General features: G+C 43.3%; 1 protein-coding gene across 1 annotated transcript in view; it reads right to left on the bottom strand.

Moving 5' to 3' along the window:
- Positions 1 to 5,787, bottom strand: part of LOC111743457 — an 81,481-nt gene that overhangs the window by 58,459 nt on the left and 17,235 nt on the right. The window lies entirely within an intron of this gene.

Below are 5,787 nucleotides of genomic sequence, written 5' to 3'. Positions count from 1 at the left end.
TCCCCGCGGCGCCCCGCCCGGCCCCAGGGGCGGAGCTCCGGCGGACGGAGCGTGGGCCCTTTAAGGCCGGTCCCCGCCGTGTTACTGTGTCCCGCCCCGCCGGGAGGGACGGCCAATAGGGGAGCGCTATTCTTCTCACGTGATGCTCATTGCCCTGCCCTCAGCCTGAAGCCTCAGAGCGGCCTTGCTGGTTAGGGGCAAAGCCGTCTCTCGCCTTTTCCGCTTTTCCAACAGCTGGTGCCAGTTGGTTGGCGCCAGTCAGGGTCTTGGGCGCCGGATGATAGCTAAGTTGGCAGCGCCTCTGTGGTTCTCATGCGGTGACGTTTTGAAGCACAGAGGCCAACTTTTGGAGATTTAAGTGTGATGTGGTCCAGGCTAGGGCTCCATGACCATTGTCAAGTGGTTAGATGCTTACCGTATATTATCACATATAGTCGCCAGTAGAATTGGACTAGACCATGACAACGATACCTTATTTTTATATTCACCTTATTAGTTATATATCGTTGTTCAAAATGTATATAATCAGAAATAATGTTTTGACTTACCACTATCTACAGTGTACCATGGGAGATAACAAAAGGAGGAAATCATTGGACCTTGCCTTTGGGGAGCTTATGGATTGAAAACAGATCCTCAGATGAAATCCTCTCCCTCTCCCTCCCATCCTCTGTCTCTCTCTTTCTTCGTCCCTGGAAAATAGAATTCCTGCACTGTGAAGGACAACATGCACAGTGAAACTCGAATCTGAATTTCAGCTTTGCCGTTAATTACTTGGGCAAGTAACCAGTGAATCTCAGTTTCTGCACCAGAAAAATAAAGTCATATATGGTAAAAATCCAGTAAGGGCCCAATAAATGGTAGCTCTGTTTATGGGCTAGATTGTTTGGAAGAGATGTATTTCCTCCTAAAGGAGGCTTACCATCTAGTTAGGAACTGTAACTGATTATAATAAAAAAAAAATTATATCCAGCTCACAGCTGAAGTTTTTTCAGAACATGCTATGTGCTTTGGTTGTTATTATGACACCTTAGGGCAGTTGGTGCCCTCCAGAAGCTCAAATCCAACAGGAATAGTAATAAACAGGCAAAGATAACTCAAAGTAGAATGTGATGTGAGGACCTGGAGAAATTGGAATCATCTTACATTGCTGGCAGGAATATAAAATGGGGCAGCCACTTCGGAAAAACTGTTTGGCTGTTCCTCAAAAAGTTAAAGAGCCACCACATGAGCCAGCAATTCCTCTCCGACGTATAGACCCAAGAAAAGTGAAAATATGCATCCATGCAAAAACCTATATACAAAGGTTCATAGCATCATCATTCAAAATCGCTAAAGAGTGGAAATAATCCAAATAAATGCTCATTAACTGATGAATGGGTAAACCAGATGTATATCTGTACAATGGAGTATTATTATTCAACTATAACAAGCAATGAATTACTAACACATGCTATAACATGGCTGAACGTTGAAAAACTATGCTAAGTTCAAGAAGAAGCCAGTCACAAAAGGCCGTATATTATATTATTCCACTTATACGCAATGTCCGTAATGGGCAAATCCATAGAGATAGAAAGTAGACTAGTGGTTGCCAGGGGCTGGGAGAGGTAAGGAGGATAAGGGGGAGTGACTAGTAAACGGTGTGGGGTTTCTTCTGCGGTTAAAGAAAATGTTCTAAAATTGGGTGGTTGTGATGTTCGCTTGACTCCATTACTATACTAAAAATCACAGAATTATCCTGTAAAGAGTGAATTTTATGGTATGTGAATTATATGAATCTCAATAAAGCCGGTATTTTTTTTAAAAAAAAAAAAGAATGTGATAAAGGCCACGAGAGGTTAGATGAAGTGCAGCAAAGTGCATGACTCTGCAGAGTCGAAACTCTCTGTAAACCCAGCCAGACATTCTGAAAAGGGTGACAAAGGGGAAGAGGCACTAGTTTTGGAAAAAACACCAACCTGTTGCTGGGTGGGTCCCTGTTGTCATCACCCTTAGGACAGGAAGCTCTTTTCAATCCTGGCTTATGCTAAGCCTCTTACAGCACACAGACAAAGGGGAGAGAGGGGAGAAAGCACCAGAAGGGAAAGCAGGGAAACCTGAAATGCACGCAGAGCAAAGTATCACAGCTGGCAAGCCTCTAAGCTAAGGGAGGAAAGAACAAGTCCGACCTTCGGCCAATGGTAAAGACAAAGTGACCTATAATCGACTTTAGAATGCAGTTAGTTATTACTAAGACACACACACATTCCTTCAGTGACTCTGGATTGCCTCCTTTGTCTTTCTCTTCTCCCTCCCCAGACAGCAGAGTAAAGAGGATGACATATCTTAGTTGTCTGCATGACTCCAAGAATAAGACTGCTTTCATTTGGGTAGCTCTTAAATAGTCAATGGATGTATACATAAACTAGCTCGCATAATCCTCACAAACAAGTATGATTACTCTGGATTCTTAGAACTGAGGATCAAAGAATGACCTTCTCACAAGCCAACAGGCAGTGAAGGGCCAGGCAGAAACACCTGCTGTCATTCCTGTGCTGCCTCTGCCCGCTTGGTACCGGAAGAAACAGAAAAATTAGAAGGAAAACAACAAAAAAAAGTAGAGAAGAGGGAAAATAAAGCAGAGGACAAGGAGAGGAGAGGAAAAGAAAGGGAATGAGAGAGGTAGGGAGATTGAGAGCAGAAGAGGTGCTTGAGTTTCCAAATGGGGAGCAGGGGTGATGCCCCCGGGGAATTGCTGAATCTCACCCTGCACGGCCCGCCACGCAGGGCGCACTCTCAGATGCTCAAGGCCAGCGCTGGACATGGAACGTGAAGGACAAAGAGCTCTCAGACTATCAGAGCGAAGTGACAGACGTTCTCGATAAATAGGGTTATCATCACGCCCTCACATCTGGGCGCCCAGGGACCTCGTCCTATTGCAGGCGACATATTTAGTAATAAAACATCAGATTCTTCTTCCCACTTAGAAAATAAAATTTTATAGTAACTTCCATCTTTGTCCTGCCTTGTAAGTTTAAGGAAGGCAGCGCTGTGCCTTGCGCCTTCACTGATACTAGCATCACCAACCGTCAGTGGTCTCCCCCAAGGAGGAAAAACAGAAAAGATGTGCTGTCAACAACACAGGTGGAAACTGAGCAAAACGCACCGCTTCGGTACAATTGCAGAAATTTCTCGGGCAGAAATCTTAGATCAGACTGGAGGGTATTCTTTTTCGAAACTGTTGTGCCATAATAGGCATAAAATTCCTCGCGTGTCCTTTGGGAATTAACTGTCCCTCTTTTTCAAGCTGTGGCGATGGAATCTAAGCTTTATGCTTCAGCATCTGTCTAACTAGGGAGCTTCCTTTCTCACTGGCTGGCAGGTTTGAGCCAGATTTTGAGATACCCAGAAGGGAAAGGAACCAACATGGGTACAGAGCTGCTCTCAGTTACACTCCATGCTCATTGCAGCCTAACGATAGCCAAGATATGGAAGCAACCTAGGTGTTCATATATAAATAAATGGATAAAGATATGGAACATATATATAATGGAATATTATGCAGCCATAAAAAGAATGAAATCTTGCCATTTGTAACAGCATGAATGGACCTAGAAGGTATTACGCTAAGCGAAATAAGTCCGACAGAGAAAGACAAATGCTGTATCATTTCACTTATATGTGAAATCTAAAAAAACAAAACAAATGAATAAACAAAATGAAACAGAGACCCATAGACATAGAGAACAAGCTGATGTGGGGTGGGGGGGATGGATGAAATTTAAAAAAAAAAAAACACTGGACAACACAAAGTACCACCCTATACAACAACAACAACAACGACAAAGGGCTGCTCTCAATGATTCTGTTTTTGCAATGGAGGGAGGGGCACAAATTTTAGTGTATCCGACCACCGCCCATCCTTTCTCTTCCTCTTACACATCCTTGGTGTCAGCCACTGCAATTACCGAATATAAAAGGAGGGAAGGGCCCAGAAAGCCACATTTGGTTATTTACAATGGATCCAATGGATTACACAACATGCCTGTGCAGGGATGAACTAGCCTATTCATGTGCCAGGCGGGACAGTGTCACTGAGTAACTCTTTCGATTGCTTCTTGTTTTGTTCTGGAAATTGCAGGGGGCCGTGTGCAGTAGGCACTCACTGAACACATATTAAATGAACCAAACACATTTCTGCACACTCCGGGTATTTACAGGCATTTTCAAAATTATTTAAGATTAATTATAGCTGCCTTTCTGAGTGTTTGCTTTTACAAAAAAATAAACTGTTTCAAAGACCGCTCAAATGAATAAACCCCTTAAATAACTCAATCTAAAGTTTCTATTTTGTGACCTTCTATAAAATAAATTTTAAAAATATGCTATTTTTGTTGTTGTTATTTTGGAGAAAGAATTTTTTTCCTTACTCAAAATTTAGTCTTAAAATCCACTCTTAAAAATCTCTGTTATCATTATTATTATTATTTATGGTCTTCTGATGCTTTTTCAAATCAGAAAGCCAAAGTTATAAATTGGGTTTTTGGGGAAATATTGGAATTTGGTTACTTTGCCTTTCCAAGTTGAGAAAAAAAGTTCACTGACTTTTATATTACTCTACACTCTCTTTCCAAGTTGACGGTACGTGTGGGGCTTTTATGTGAATTAGGATTCTTCTAGATGCAAGTAACCGAAACTCTGGAGAATTTAAATTAAGGATCTAAGGAGTGTCTTGTTAGCCAGAGGCAGGACTGCCGCCAGCCCTGGAGAAGATCCTAGAGACCGGACCTCAACAGCTGTCCAGAAGGCAGCCTGGATTTTTGCTGTATTCTGTTTGCTGTGTGTGTCTTCCTATGTGTGTGCATTTGTGTGTGTGTCTGTGCATGTTCGTATATATATGTATGTGCATATGATATGTGTTTATATGTGTGCTAATGTGTAAATATGTATGTGCGCAGTGTGCATTTTTCTATATGTATAGTGTGCACATATGTGTAGATACCTGTATGTGTGCATATGCATAGCATGTATGAGTTTATATGGGTGGCGTGTGCATATATGTGTGTGCATACATATGTGCATAAACATGTGTACATGTGTGAATGTCTCTGTGTATGTGTGTGCACTTGCGTGGGCACACACGTATGTGTGCGTGTGTGTGCGTGTGCATGTGCGCTAACTCGTACGGCTGTTTGCTATACAGAGGCTTCCTGTAATTCCCACCCCACCCTAATTCTCTGCTAACCTGTAGAGGGCGAGTTGCAAGCTGACAAGATCCTTGCAATCTGTGAGGTCAACCAAGAGTTGCCTTGCCTCTAGGAACCCTCCTGAGAATGGAGAAGTATGAACTGATGCGGTGTTGCTCCGAGGTAGGGAGCAGGCTCATAACCCTGAGCGGACGAAACTGCAAAAGATTATAGCAGGGTGTGTGGGTTGGGTGTGGATAATCTTATCTTAGCCAGCAACTGTGTGCTCTTGTATAAAAGTAGCTTGCAAAAATAAAACTAGGCCACTACTCCACCATCAGTGGACAGTGGACCTCCCGATCCCTGCTTTCTGTCTTCTTTCTTTCTTCAATCTCCCACCGTTCCCACTCAGATTGATTTTCCAGAGCCATGCTGGACGTGACAGGATTTACCATTCACTGGATGCGTCACTAACCCTGGCCCCGCCTTCCCCAAACTGCATGGGCCCTTCGAGATCCTAAGCCCCCTTCGAGTGGCATTTGTGGTTCGGGTTTCTTAATCTAACTAAGTTGGGCGGAGGAGGGCAGGTCAAACCCTCGTGCAGGCTCAGCTAAAAGGG

Source organism: Pteropus vampyrus, unplaced genomic scaffold (genome assembly GCF_000151845.1).
Source record: "Pteropus vampyrus isolate Shadow unplaced genomic scaffold, Pvam_2.0 Scaffold114, whole genome shotgun sequence".
Lineage (NCBI taxonomy): Eukaryota > Metazoa > Chordata > Mammalia > Chiroptera > Pteropodidae > Pteropus > Pteropus vampyrus.
Note: the sequence above shows the minus strand (reverse complement) of the source record. Positions and strands in the feature narration are given on the sequence as shown.